This window comes from Thunnus maccoyii, chromosome 15 (genome assembly GCF_910596095.1).
Source record: "Thunnus maccoyii chromosome 15, fThuMac1.1, whole genome shotgun sequence".
In the NCBI taxonomy this organism is placed as follows: Eukaryota; Metazoa; Chordata; class Actinopteri; order Scombriformes; family Scombridae; genus Thunnus; species Thunnus maccoyii.
In genome coordinates, this window is record NC_056547.1 from 3962979 (window position 1) to 3976677 (window position 13699).

The window sequence follows — 13699 nt, forward strand, 5'->3', positions numbered from 1 at the left end:
ATGCAAGAAGAGGGAGAGGAGGACGATGAAGACACAAACTGGCAGATTAATTGTTGGATTAATTTTTGTGTCTGTTGGTTTAGTTTAGTTTTATTTTCTAATTCTTCCTTTTACATCAACGTCACTTATAGAACATCAGTGTTCATTTTTGAGTATAGTATATAGTATATAGTATAGTTTTTCATGAAGAAAAACAGTGAAAACTTGAATAAAACATGTAGTTTTTGGTTCCTGCTTTAGGTTCTTAAGATGCTTTGAGCCTCCTGCGAGTGTTCAGGAGTCACTCGTTCATCTTTGTTTGTTTGTAAGAGCGTCGTCAGTTATGATGCTTTTTGGAAACAAACCTCTGAAACTGACGAAGGTTCATAAGATGGATTTTACAGTTTCATCATAGCTTTAAGATGCTTTTTGGAGAAAAAAACCTGGTTGTTTGGTCTGCAGCAGGGTTTGACAGCTTTCACACCACCATAAATGATCGGAGCCAACGCACCATTATGTTGATTTTCTATGATTTCTTCCTCTCACACACGTGATGTTGACAAACCTGAGAATATTATAAGATCATGTAAAAAATTAACATTATACATTAAAGCAGATTGTAGTCTTTAATTTTGTGTGTGTGTGTGTGTGTGTTTATCAATGTCTCTCCACAACTTCCCAATGATGAAGGTGTGAACAAAACTCCCCTGAAGAACAAGAAGAAAAAGAAAGGTAAAAGTTTTCCTGTAGGAAGACATGATGTCAGCTGCTGAGCTACATGACTTTGTACAGATTCTGATGTCAGTGTTACATAATGAAATACTGTTTTGATAATGAGATATTATTTTGTCCATATTGCCCAACTCTGCACCCACCAATGTTCATGTAATTTGAATAATAGATTAAAAAACAATAGATGACTGAGTTTAATCTTTGAAGTTTTAAACCAAACAGGAAGTGAAGTTAGGAGGTGCTGGTGTTAATGGTGTTACAGGAAACCATCAAAACATTTTGTTATTGTCTGAAACTGTTGTGATGTTACATCACTTTAATCTATTATATATCATCATTTATAACATAAAGAAAGCTCTTCCTCTGCAGACATTGACTCAGGTCCTGAAACAGTATTTTAAAGCATTTTATCTTTAGTTTCCATTGTATCCTCAGTGAATAAATAAATCAAAAGCAGTCCAGAAAACACAGATTGGATATAAGCAGTTATTACAAACCTCAATGCATTTTCTTTTCTTCACAGGGTCTGATTGGTCTCAACAGTGGTGACTCTGATGTCTCTAGTCCCCCTGATGGTTCTAGTAAGTATCTTCTGTTGATTGACTGAAATTCTGCACCCCGCAGGTTCATGCTTTGGCAACTTCAAGTGGCAGCAAGAGATAAATTAAAGGTTTAAAGGAATTACACCCAAATTACCAAAACTTAACATACTATCTTCATGACTAGATATTACTAGAGGTAACTTAGAAAATATGTTATGTAATTTGGATAAACGAAAAGTTAATACCAAAAATGCATCTCAGCCTCACAAGGTACATAGAAAAGCAGCATTAGTTCATGTATAGAAAGTAACACATCTGTTAATTCTTGCAGACAACAGCTCAAGACAACGGCTCTGATGGCTCCAGTCAGTCTCTCCTTAAGTCTGAGAGGAATCAACTAACCAGATAAAAAAAACCTTACTACTGGGCAGAGGATATAAAGTAAAGATGGGAGTTTGAAAAACCAGAAGAACCAAAGAGAGCCAGAGAGCCTCTTTTAAGAGTTTTCCAAATTAATTGATCATTTGATGATGATGAGAACAGTAGTAGTAAAAAGACACTGCTTTGTGGTTGTAATGTTTCAACAGTGATTTTAAAGTACAGACACTACAGGGATTGGGTTTGAACTTTAGTAAGTGTAATAGTTTGAGGAGTCCTGATTACTCTGGAATAATGTTCCAACAGATTTCACATATTCTCTCTTTGTAGTTTTCTTCCATTGATTGCCTTAAATTTGTTAAAAAATTCTTCCATGTCTCTTTAAACTGAACCTCAAAGTCATGGTGAAAGAAACACTATTGTTTCACATTACTGAGGCAAGTTTATTGTGATCGGGGGTAAGAGATCCTGGAACGTCAAGTGGAAACTCAGGAAGGTGATTAGAAAAGTGTGACCTGTAAGAAATGAAACAAATGTGACGTTTAACTTTTAAAAGGAATCTCTTTGAAATCTGAAAATATTGAAGTTTAGAGATCATTAATCACAGTTACTGAAGCAAATGTTAAATGCTACAGTAGATTTATACAAGAGGGTAAGAATAAGTGTTTTTACTTGAAGTAGCTGTTGTGGATCTGTTGATATTGTTTTTCAAACAAAAGTTTTGTCAAATTTGTCTAGAATCAGTAACAGCTGGATTTGATGAGACGTTTTGAAAAGCCTGAAGACAGATCATGAAATAAAGTCAGAGTTATGAGGTGTTGAGCAAGAAATTCATGCTTGTAAATTTAGTAAAACAACTTGTCAGTATTACACTTGTGAGAGTGATTTAAATAGTGATTCATTTAATGTATTTCTTGTATATATTATATATGTTACACATGTTTTTAAACTAAAGGGTTCAGTGTTTGTTCTCTATTCAATGTGATGTAACATCACTGTGACACTGTGGAATAAGAAATTCTACCTCCTAGGTTAGTTGAACTCTTGAACTTGTTTGTATCTGAGGGTTGTTTGCTGACCTCTGGGGTTTATCTACAGATATCTTTGCCTTAATCCTGCTGTTTTACAAACTGTGGATCATCAGGTACCTAGTTGAGCTAAATTTGATAGATGTCCTTGTTTGAAGTTATTGACTGACCATCAGGTCTCTGTGACATCATCCTATGACCCTTCTTTTTTGTAAGAAGGTGTAACGGTTTGTTGAAGTGTCCATTTAGGGACCTGACTGTCTTTAACTTTGCTGGTATAAAGCTGTCTGGTTTGTGTTCTCAATCTTTAGCGAAAGGTCAACCTTAACAACATGCTTTCTCTCCAAAAATACAAGATAACTATTTTTTTTTTTTGGATATTTGTATAATTATTACTGATTGTGTGATGTACTGTTCAGTGTCTACAACTGCTTCAACAAGTTATAATGTTTAATGCTCACTTGATCACTTTTTAAATTCTATATTAAATGATATGAAAGCAAATTCACTGCAGGTTTAAACATGATTTCTGCATCTGTACCTGTTGGGTTGAATACAATCATTATTAATGAAATATTAGTCTGCTTTATTCACATGTATCAAATATATTTAATGTTTTTATACATTTTTACTGTGTTTTTTTTTTTTCCTTTTTCAGGCTCTGATGTGAATGTATTATAATCCAAATGTTGAACTCATTTATTTTGTTTTTAGAATGACTTTTGGTAAAAAGTGTAGTACTGATGATGACATTGTCTAAACATCTTGAAAATACTCTGAAATATTTCTATCAAACAAGTATCAGTTTGTCAGTGTAACAAATCTCCGCTCAGTCCTAAAATCTACATCACTGTTGAAGTGCAATAAACAGATTAATTTTCTCGCCGATAACATTGATTGTCAGACTGTAGCGACAAATATAAAGTTTACATTTACAACTTCTGTCTAAAAAGTTTGTCATAGATTTTTCATTTTAAATCCATTTGAATTTAGGAAAGACATTACATTCAAGTCGATATTTTTAAAGTATTTCTTTGAAACTGATGAAGCTGTTTTATTCTGTCTCCTGTTGACTGCTTTGATATTCTCCTTTTTTTGTGTGTGATCGTATTTTAATCATATTTTGACTCGTGGAATATATATCCTATCTGGCTATAATCTAAATGTACTCATATGTTTGTGTTTAAATAAAGTAAGTTGATTAAATCATTGTTGATATGAAGTGTTTTGTTGGCTGTCCTGCAGTAGATATGTGAGACTTTTGTGAAGCAGAAATATAAAAAAAGCAGTTAACAAACTCTCCTGCTGCTCTATAAGTAATTCAGGCTAACATGCTGCTATCAGGCTAAAATAATCCTGTTAATTCTCAACCAGCTAATTTGGTTCTTTCAAGGCAGTTTGAGGATTAATCTGTTAAACTTGGATGAAGTTATTTTGAATAATAAACACAAAATATTATGTGTGTTCCTGCATTGTTACTGCTGTTATTCTGTTTTATATTATGCTACACAATGTCGTCACAGTTTTCACACTTTCATCACTGTTAAAGGACAAGTTCACAATTTGTCAAGTCTGTCTTAAAACAAGTGTCCATATAAACAGTGAAAGAGGTTTTCCTCGCTGTAATCATTCCTCCTGTTCATCCTGGATGTTAAAAGATCCTTCAAATGTGCTTTCAATGTAAGTGATGGAGGCCAAAATCCACAGTGTGTCCACACAGTCATTTAGTGCAAAAATGCATTTAATCCTTGTGCCTCACTTTGAAATAAGTTAATTTCTTTAAACCCACATCAGTCTTGATCATAATTTCCAAATATTCATTAATTTTCAGAATGTTAACCCTTTAAATGCCAGTTTTTGTTATGATAACACTAAATTTTATCAAAGAAAACACACAAAAGTATAAATATTTTCAATATGCTGGAGGCAAGGGAGAATTTTTTAATTTTATTTTTCATTATCAGTCTGGGATATGTCAATGATTAGCAACAACAGTGATATTTATTCTTTTTTTTTGTGCAGTATAAGATTAAAGAATCTGACCTGTTAATTTATAGTCTATGTAAAGTGTCCTTTAACCCTTCAAAGTTCTTATGTTAAAATTCAACATTTAACATTCAAAAAATTCAGAACAGAAATGACTGTGTGTGTGTGTGTGTGTGTGTGTGTGTGTGTGTGTGTGTGTGTGTGTGTGTGTGTGTGTGTATGTGTGTGTGTGTGTCACAGGTAAGACCTACATAGCTCCGGAGCTGGCTGTATTTATTAGTTTAGCTTCGACTGCAGCTACATGAATAAACTGATGGTTTAGGATGCCTTGTTTGGTTTTTGCCATGTAGGAGAGTCTGTATGGGTGTTTGTGAGCATCTATGTCATCGGAAGCTTTGATCTTACTTTTATCTCTGTATTTCAAAGACATGAATCAGTATTTAAGAGACACAAATCGGAGCAAATGAAAAAAAATGCCATGGGAATCACTTACCCTCTTGTGTCCCACACACACACACACACACACAAACATAGAGTGACAGATATGCACTTGTTCTGTCACTCCAAGTGTAACATAGTTGAAAGAGGTTCAGGTTAAATCCCGCTAAATGGGACAACTCTGCCACCTGCTGTTGTAAATTTGTACCTGCATTGAGTAGTAATAGTAAATATATTTCATGGCCAATCCTCAAAGCAACGGAGGAGTTGCCACTAGGTAACGTGTCTGTGAATGTCCGTGGACAAAATAATGTTAACTAACTTGAAAGGCACATAAAAGTTGAGCTGTTTTTATTAAGGTGGATATTATTTGTCTCAGATTAAATTATCCATGTATTTATAAAGTTAATCATTCATTTTTTATGTGTTTTATTGCTAGTAAAAATTCTCCAGTGTAGCTAGCTAACATTAACATGATACAGTCTTTCCAGACAGAGCATGCGTTGTTTGTCAACAAGAGATGATCATTCTATTCTATTGTCCTTTGTCATAAATGCAGGTATGATACATTATGTTGCTCAATAGAGTGTGGTAATATTGAAACATGCAGATTAGGTGAGGTATTTTCCATGGAAAATAGTAAAAACTACAAATTTGAAGCCAGGGCTTCAGTTTGAAAGTCTTATAAAACAGAATGCATGAATTTATGCTGTAGCGACCATGGGATCAAAAAAATGTGGTTTTAATGGGTTTCATTGGGACCTGAAGGGCTCTAATGTGCTGAAAATTAGTATTGTTTCCACACAGTGTATTATAGACTTAAAGCTTACGGGACTTTTGTCTCCCCCCTCTGGCAGTGAGAGTAAAGGGGGGTGCTCGGCTGTGATTGCCCGACACAAGCATGCAGCACGCTCTTGTGCGCACCCCCAATGACAGTCACATAGAGAGGGCAGGTAAAAACTGATATATTTCTAATGGTCCGTTGGCATTTGTCCCTGTATGCCAGTATGCCAGTCTGCTGCTGTGGCTGTAAAACGATGGATAAATTGTTTTGAGCATCACACAACCCCCGTGAAATGATTTGTTTCACTATCAGAATTTGATCCATTCAGTCCTATAACATTTGGAAAGTCTAGAAGAGCCGCACGATTGATGTCTCTACTGACTTGAGATTTAAAAACTCTGCATACTGTGAAATACAGAGAGATTCATCTATCTTAAACGGCATTGTGTGAACTCGTTTGACAAGGACTTGAATGTAGCAGACATTCATTTATATGTAAAAGTTCTGCACTGCAGGTTTAATATAGGATACGTAGTTGAATTTCCAAAATTTGATTAAAAAAATACACCCCTTTGCCAAAGATCATGGTTACAGCATAATCACAGCCAAAATGATCGAAAAAAATAAAATGTTAAAGGTCCTTTTATGTCCCTAGTGAGGCACAAGGGTTAAAAGTATATCTGAAGCCTATATGAAGCTTCAGCAGTCTGAGTTAGTCATATCAAGTGGATATCTGCCACATTTAGTCTTTAGCATCAAATTCCCTCTTTGTGTTTCCTCGGACAGTGTTTCCATGTTGAGCTGCAGGTGGAAGTATAGTAACAAAAAGAGGAACTTTGACACTAAAAAGACTGTAACGTCGAATCTATCTATCTATCTATCTATCTATCTATCTATCTATCTATCTATCTATCTATCTATCTATCTATCTATCTATCTATCTATCTGAGTGTGCATGTGTGTGTGTATATATATAGATATATATACATAAACACACACATATATAAATATATGTGTAAAATAAAATTGGTATACTGTCATAATGTACATACATGTGCATGATAATATATGTTTTTGCAGTGAAAATAACATGTCTTCCAGTTTCAAACTAAATTTACATATGAACCAATTTTTTTTTTACCCCTAATCTGGCAACGTATCTCGTGGGATACATACATTTCAAAAGTTGCTGAATAACACCATGAACACCTTCAGACCATTTTTTCTTCATCCGAATATTAAGACATTAGTCATAGTTAGTGTTATGAATTTATATTGTTGTTTTACTGAAAATAACTATGATTAATATATAATTACTTACCACCTGGTAAGCATGTCCTGCACCACTGGCGGCCATGAACATTTCTGATCAGGCTGACTAAAAAATGACAGATAACCTGAACAAAGTCATGCGACCTAGATACCAATACCAGATAAAACTTTTGATAAATGATAACTTGATTGGGTGAAAATCTTTAAATAAGCCCCCAACATTATGTTAAAGAATGTGTATCTCCTGGTGCACGTTGCCTGTTTAAGGGTTCAAGCATGTTATGGAAGTGAAGAACCACCTTTCCGCCAAGTGCTTTAAAACCTACACCTACAAGTTGATTATCTGACTTATACCATGGTCATTTGCCAACAACATATAATAAAAGCATTTGCAAAGTTTTGGTGAAAGTTTTGCACTCAAAATTGAGAGTTTAGGAAGCAAGAGTTTACCGTTGTCATGACAACTTCCCACACTGTACTCGCCACCAGCCTGAATCGAGTCATATCGCTTTGTGCGTGCGCTTGTAGATTTGATTTTTTAAAGGCTCATTATTATGGTTTTGTGTTTCTCTGTAATGTAGCACAGTGTTAACAATGTTACTTGTAACGTCTTTCTCAGACAGGTGAAATGTACCGATCACTAGTTACCTGTTTGATCTAACGTTAACAACATGCTTCTTCTCTCCTGTTTTTGGCCTCTAGTATATCTGAATCCAAAAATATGACCGTTCAGTACGATCAATGAGTGTTGGTTAACATTACCTGCAGTAGTCAGTTGTAAAAACGTTAGCTAACTTACTTCATTACTGCGTCATGTTGTTTCCCAGTGATATTTCTGACAGCAGTGTGAGACATAAAAGGAAACATTAAAACGTCTTAACATGATCAGCCCAAGGTAAAAATCATAGAAAGCCATAAAAAGTTTCATTATTCCTGTTTACATCACAAAGTCAAGCTGGTTATAATTAGAGCTGCTATGATTAGTGGATCCATTGATTAGTTGCCAACTATTAAATCGGTTGCCAACTATTTTGATAATTGATTGTTTTGAGTCATTTCTTTAGAGGAAGCTGTTCACTTGTTTAATCAAAGCTTATCAATGTTAAACGTATTGTGTGTCCAAATTGCACCAAAAGAACGTCTGTCTCCTCAGTAAATCACCTGTTTAGTGTTTGATGGTTGTTTATTTGTGCTTTAGAACATCACTGCCATGAAACAATCAGGAAATAACATGGTATTTCTGTCTCTCTCTCAGAGAAAGCTTTCCAGCCTGTCTCTTTGTCACTTCATCACCCTCTCTCTCTCTCTCTCTCTCTCTCTCTATTTCTCATCTTTTTTTTAAATGAGTCAGGAAACCCACAACAAAGCCTAACTTTTAATGTTATCAAATGAAGAGAGATGTCGTCCCCTCATCACTCTCATGGCAGGGTCGACAGCTCTGATCGTGACATGCAGTCACAGAGCCCAGAAGCCCCGCCCGGCTGCTGCAGAGCTGATCGCTTGTTTATTCAGAGTTTAAGTTTATTAATTTTAATTGTGCCATGTGTCCAACTTGCACAAAGTCGTCCCTTTGTTCCCCAGCAATGCACCCACCAAGTATGGAGTTGATCGGATGAACAGTTCAAGAGATTCGCAAAGGACATACAAACATACAGACAGAGATTCCTTCCTTTAGCAGATAGATTGATGCAATTGGTGGCTACAAAAATATACAGAATCTGCAAAGAAGCATTTTGTGCAGAAGTATTTGTAGAAACTGTTTATCAGAGGTTTTCAGCCCCCCAGTTTATGTCACATCTCATCTCATGATTAAATTAGTTAGTTGAGGACGGCCTTAAAGGGCAGATTCACAGTTTTTCAAGCGTGTCTTAAAACAACAGTCCAATGACCACTGGAGGAGGTTTTCCTCACTGTAATCACTCTTCCTGTTCATACTGGTTATTAAAAGATCCCCTTCAAATGCACTTTCAGTGAATAAAATAAATAAATAAAAGTTGATGTGAAGCTTATATGAGGCTTCAGCAGTCTGAGTTACTCATATCAAGTGGATATCTGACACATTTACAATATTTATAGCATCAAATTCCCTCTTTGTGTTTCCTTTCCCTGTTGAGCTGAAGTATAGTAACAAAAAGAGGAACTTTGGTACTAAAAAGACTGTAATGATAATGGTTAGTATGAACAGGAGGAAAGATTACAGCAAGAAAAATAAGTTTCACTGTTCATTTTGGCTCCTGACTGTTTTTTTTTTTTTTTTTTTTTTTTTTTTAAATCTTAACAGTTATCTGAACGAAATGATCCCATGAAGCAAAAAGTGCTAAAAGTAGGAAACTTGGGCGTGACTTGCACGCAGCAAGATGTCCCGACTTTACGAGCAGCACCTGAATGCACCATGTAGACCAGAAAGACCGGAGAAACAGGAAGTAGCAGCAGTTCGTCGACGCGCCGTCAAAACGTCCCTAAACACCGTCCAACACGGTGCTCGTACTCGTATTCCATAAGCCTATTTCATCAAAACAGACATGAGAAAATCGATTAACTACTTAGAAAATCGTAATTTATCGCCTGCGTGTAAAACGTCGCCAGTAACGTTAGTAAGACTTCAATGTGGCCACGAGTTTGATTTTTTTTTGTTTTAAATACTAAAAAGATTAAACAAGGACATCATTATAACTATAAATGATAATTAATTTAATTGTAGAGTAGCCTGCCGATTATTTTCTTAATGACTCAAACAAATATCTTAAGAAAATGTCCCTCTCAATTTTCCCGAAAGCTCAAAATGTCCCCAAATTGTTGGTTTTGTCCAACCAACAGGCCAAAACCTAAAAAAAAGAATTTGCTGTCGCATAAAAGAAAGAAAAAGGAGCAGATAATCACAGAAAGTTGTACACTTGTGCTTGTAAAGAAAACAATTAGCTGATTATCAGAATGTGCCAATCTGATTACTGGAATAATAGTTACAGCTGTAAACAACATCAATCTACAAATAAAGTGGAGTAAATCAAAGAAAGTATAGTTTGTTACAGCAGGTTCGTCATTGGTATCAATAAGCTAGGAGTATAATCAGCTCGCTCACTGTACACATTGTACCAAGGTGACATTTAGAGCACTACTGCTCTTAATCAGACACAGTGGAGTCTGTTTAAGTCTCCGTGGTGCAATAAATTATAAGTGGACTTTGGAGCCCTGCAGTGTGTGAGCTGTTCATCTGTTTATTTTGACTATCATTGGTATCAGAAAGATGATAGTAGACATGATTATTCACTGTATATTCACTTCTAAAATGAGAAATGAGGGTGTGTGTGTGTGTGTGTGTGTGTGTGTGTCACTGAGGTGAGCAGACAACATTGTTAAGATATTATTGACATGATGCTTAACCGTAATTGGCTCATAAACAACCGTTTTATTTCCTTGTTCTTGCTTATTTTCTCACTCGGCTGTATGCTGGATTTTTACCAATACAGTTGAGGGATATGAGGATTTAACTGCACTAACAAACCTCTTCATGATGCCCCCAAAAATATATATTTAAATCATTAAATTGATGTCATATGTGTGCGACAACTAGTCAACTAATGGCTTGAACTAATAACTCCTATTCAACAAGGTAAATCTTTGTTCTGGGGCAGAACTAGTTCCAGCTACGTTTTTCTGTCTGATGGGAAAAAATACACTTCAGTTTTAATCAATGTGGTAATGTACGCAGGTTGTCTACGTGTGTAAAGCGCACGTGTCTTCAGTGTGTAACTACAGTGACTCTACTGATGCATGTTGGGCTGCAAATATGTGTTTGACACACAGAAGTACTGTGACTGAATGCATCCGGAGTGAAACTGACTGAGGACTGAAGCTGCTGCTGCTGATTAGAGATCAAAATATTTATTAACAGAAAGTTGATTTTCAACCATTTTAGTCAATTTTTCAATTCCAGTTTTCCATCCTGTGTTTCCAGTTTCTCAATTATGAAGTTTTTCTGTTTTTTTCTTAGTTCAAGGTGACGCCTTCAAATGTTTTGATTTCTTTGACCAGCAGTCCAAAACCCAAAGATATTCAATTTACAATGATATAAAACAGAAGAAAGCAGCAAATCCTCATATTTAAGCAGCTTGAACCAGCAAATTCTTGGCATTTCTGTTTGAAAAGTAAATTAAAATAGTTTCCAATTACTTTTCTGTTGATTGATTAGTCAATTAAGTGATTGATCACTTTAGTACTGCACAATTTTACTACTTTCCCCCCTCAGGGTTTAATGAATTATCTACCTGTTTTGATGCAAAAGGTTTTTATTGAAAAAGTAAAAACATATTAAGATATACAGTATATCTTTAATATAAAAACATACACATTTCCTTCAAACAGAAAGACATTTGTTGGTCCGTCCAGATGTGGGTCACTGCAGCTGATCTCACGCTTTTCAAAGCTTGTCTAACAAATAAATAGAAAATATCAAACAATGTTGATGCCTGTTCAAAAATCTGTGAGTCACATTGGTTTTAAAAGTGTTTTTATAACTATTTTACATGTGGTCTTTAATACAAATGGTTTAATACAAAGGGTTTTATTATCAGCCTAAAAAGAAAAAAATTCTTATCTTCTTCCCAGTGTAGTAATGTTACAGCTGATGTGTTGCTGAGCTTCATATTAGCTTCAGATAAACTTTTAAATACATTTTTACCCACAAGGAGGACTGTAGATTGTAAAGTGCATTATGAAGGGATCTTCTAATGGTCAGTATGAACAGGAGGAATGATTACAACAAGAAAAACAGGTTTCACTGTTCATTTGGGTTTCTGACTGTTGTTTTAAGACAGTTATCTGAACGAAATGATCCCATGCAGCAGAAAGTTCTAAATGTAGACGCGACGTGAACGCAGAATAATGTCCCTACATTACGAGCAGCACCTGAACGCACCATGCAGAGCAGACAGACAATAGCTATAGAACCGTTATAAAGACAGGCGTTGTATCGAAACGTTTCTGCATCTATGAGACAGAATTAGGAAGCAGGAAGCAGTTTGTCGCTGCGCAGTTAAAATATCATCAAACACTCGAACAAAAAGGACTTTTAGAAACGTAAACGGAGTCTACTTTGTGGTGAAGATGTATTTCATCGCAGTTTTCGTCCTTTTGGGGACGGGACTGACGGTAAACAGCGGTAAGAGAGATTTTTTTTTTTTTTTTTACACATTAATGCGACTCCGATTAACAGTTAAAGTAAAGTAGACACAGTTGTGACGTCTTTGTAATTATCAGTTTTCTGTTGATTATTTGAGTTTATCTCATTCATATAGACTGTTTTTTTTTATATTATTTTTGTTTTACTTTTTGTAATGTACTCTTATTCCATAAGCCCATTAAATCAAAACAGACATGATAAAACTGACCAACTATTTAGAAAATCTTTAGTAACTTATCACCTGAGAGTGTAACATGTCGTCAGTGAGTTTGATTATTTTTCTGTTCAAATACTAAAAAGATAAAACAAAGACATCACCATAAATATAAATGATAATTATTTTAATTGTAGATTAACTTGACGATTATTTTCTTGATGACTCAAATAATTGTTCTGTTTTAATATTACATTAGAAAATGTCCATCTCAATTTTCCAAAAGTTCAAGATGTCCTCAAATTGTTGGTTTTGTCCAACCAACAGTCCAAAATCTAAAAAAGGCGAAAAATTTACTGATACGTACAAGAAAGAAAAAGGAACAGATAACCACAGGAAGTTTGACACTTCTGCTTGAAAAGAAAACTGAAACAATTAGATGATTCTCAAAATGTGCCGATATGATTACTGGAATAATAGTTACAACTGTAAACAACATCAATCTACAAATGAAGTAGAGTAAATTAAAGAAAGTACAGTTTGTTATAGCAGGTCTGTCATTGGTATCAACAAGTCAGGAGCATGTGCGCACATCTAAGCGGAAGAGGGCAGGTGCTGGGCTGAAAGTGAGCGAATGTCGAAATACGCAGATAAACAGCTCAAACACTGCAGGGCTCCAATCTCCACTTATAATTTATTGTACCAAGGTGACGTTTTGAGCACTACTGCTCTTAATCAGACTCCATCAGACTCCAGTGATTCTGATTAAGAACAGTAGTGGTGGAAACGTCACCTTACGCGTGTAAAATGTATATTTTAAAGGCTCATTACGGTTTTGTATTTCTCTGTAATGTAGCACAGTGTTAACAATGATACTTATAACATCTTTTCAGCCCTGGAACTCAAACCAGTAGTTTCTGATGCCCCTAATATAAATATATATTTAAATAATTAAATGAATATCACAATGGCTTGAACTAACGACTACTAGTCGACAAGGAAAATCTTTGTTCTGGGGCAGAACTAGTTCCAGTCACGTTTTTCTGTCTGATGGGAAAAAATACACTTCAGTTTTAATCAATGTGGTAATGTACGCAGGTTGTCTACGTGTGTAAAGCGCACGTTTTACTTGCGCTTTACACACGTAGTCTCGCGACCCAACGTGTCTTCAGTGTGTAACTACAGTGACTCTACTGATGCATGTTGGGCTGCAAATATGTGTTTGAC

General features: G+C 35.3%; 1 protein-coding gene and 1 long non-coding RNA gene across 4 annotated transcripts in view; both read left to right on the forward strand.

The window, feature by feature from the left end:
* The window catches only part of LOC121913709 (DLA class I histocompatibility antigen, A9/A9 alpha chain-like), a 258294-nt gene that overhangs the window by 92190 nt on the left and 152405 nt on the right, over window positions 1–13699 (forward strand). The gene's annotated exons all lie outside the window — the stretch shown is intronic.
* LOC121913719 overlaps window positions 1–13699 on the forward strand; it is an 80839-nt gene that overhangs the window by 21979 nt on the left and 45161 nt on the right. The gene's annotated exons all lie outside the window — the stretch shown is intronic.